The sequence below is a fragment of the Propithecus coquereli genome, unplaced genomic scaffold (genome assembly GCF_000956105.1).
Source record: "Propithecus coquereli isolate 6110/MARCELLA unplaced genomic scaffold, Pcoq_1.0 Scaffold265, whole genome shotgun sequence".
Classification (NCBI taxonomy): Eukaryota; Metazoa; Chordata; class Mammalia; order Primates; family Indriidae; genus Propithecus; species Propithecus coquereli.
The window spans coordinates 2645062-2646944 of NW_012148230.1; positions in this window are offsets into that span (position 1 = coordinate 2645062).

Below are 1883 nucleotides of genomic sequence, written 5' to 3' on the forward strand. Positions count from 1 at the left end.
GCAAGGCCAAGTTTGGGTTGAGTCCGTAAGGTCACTGAGCAAACAGCTTTGAAGGATCATGCTGTCTCATTGACAGTCAGGGAGAGGCAGGAAGGTAAACATTTACTGGTTCCAGGAAAGGAAACACATTATCATAGGATCCTAGGGATGAACTCTTCTGTGATTGTTGCAAAATTTGAGATTTTTTTTTAAATGAGTGATTTGGGAATCTTTTTACCTGTGGGGTTTTTCACCATCAAACAGATTGGCCTCCAATACTACTCCTTTACCTCAGTGAAACAAGTCTTGACACAGGTCTGTCATATGAACAGAGACTGGTACCTTCTTACCCCCTAAAGGGTAACCAATGGGAAGAGAGAAGTATAGATGAAGTGAAAATGTAGCTCAGAGAAGGGAGGATGACAGATCGGGGGTGGCTCCCTAAAGGAGGTACCACTGAAGTTAGGCCATGACAAAGGATATACATACATGGGGAAAGCTATTCTGAATGAACAGAGACACTTGAGCAAAGACCCAGAGGGAAGACAACTTCGAGGCAAGTATTTCTCTGGCATCATCTATTGATGATAATCATAATTATTTTTGGCTTATAAAAAACCAGGATGACATGCTAGATGCTGTATGGTCAGTTACAGACATGTGATCCTTGAGTTCTAGTAGCTAATGCTCTTCAATAAACATATCGCAGCTGACTTGGAGGAACAACAGATAGAAAGCCTTAAAGCATGCATGTTATATGTAACAGGGAAAATGCTTTGGTTTGTGCTTTGAGATAGGAAAACTTCAGCATTATACAGTAGTTTAACAATAGTTTAGCGGGGAAGAAACAGAAAAACAGAGACAAACTGAAGCATAGTCAGCAATAGACTAAAAAAGTCTGGGAGTGGCTGGGACAGAAGAATGGTTAGCCACCAGGGGGTGTGGTAGGCAGCCTCCAAGCTGGCTCCCAGAGCGCCCTGCCTCCTGGTGTGCACACCCTTGCGTAGTAGCTTTGCACATTGTATCAGCAGTGGTCTGTGTGAATACAGTCTGAATAGAATATGGCAGAAATAATAGTATGTCACTTCGTGAAAGACACTGTGGCTTCTGCCTCAATCTTTCTCACTTTCTTGGATCACCTGTGCAGGGGAAAGTTAGTTCACCTATCATGAGCTGTCCTACGAAGAGATCCACATGGTGAGGAAGTGAAGACTACTGCCAACAGCCACATGAGCAAACTTGGAAACAGATCTTGTAGTCCCGGCCAGCAGCTTGACTTTGCAGAGACCTCATGAAAAACCCTGAAAAACTACAAGGCCAAGCCACTTCTGGATTCTTGGTCCTTAGAGATGGTGTGATAGTGAATGTTTGTGGTCTTACAGTGCTGAGTTTGGGGCAAGTTTGTTACCCAGCAATGTGTAACTAATACCAGGGAATGGTGGATACTCTGGATCCCCGCAGGGGCCACATTCATTGAAGTTATCTAAGACAGAGAGGAACAAGCAAGGGCACATAGCAGAGTCACTATCTAGAGAGGCTGAGCTCATGTGCCCTGACACCGCTTCATGAACCTCTTTTAACAAAAGATCTACTCTGGATCTTCTACCAGAATTTAAAGAGTGTCCATTTTCTGTTGTTTCAGATTCTTGTCTCACGTGACATCAGAGATTCAGACTGTTGAATGCCTGGACTTTGCTCTGGTACCCCTAAAAGTAAGTGTGTGTGAGGCTCACACTTGTGGGCAAATGCTCTGAAATGAATCCTGACTACTTTATCTGAACACCATAAGCTTTGACTAACCTAGAGGTCCTCACCGTGGTTCTGGAGTCCCCATGAGGATTCAGAACTCATCTTTATCCTAATATTTAGAGTAGCTAACATTTTAAATAGCTGTGCTACTGACC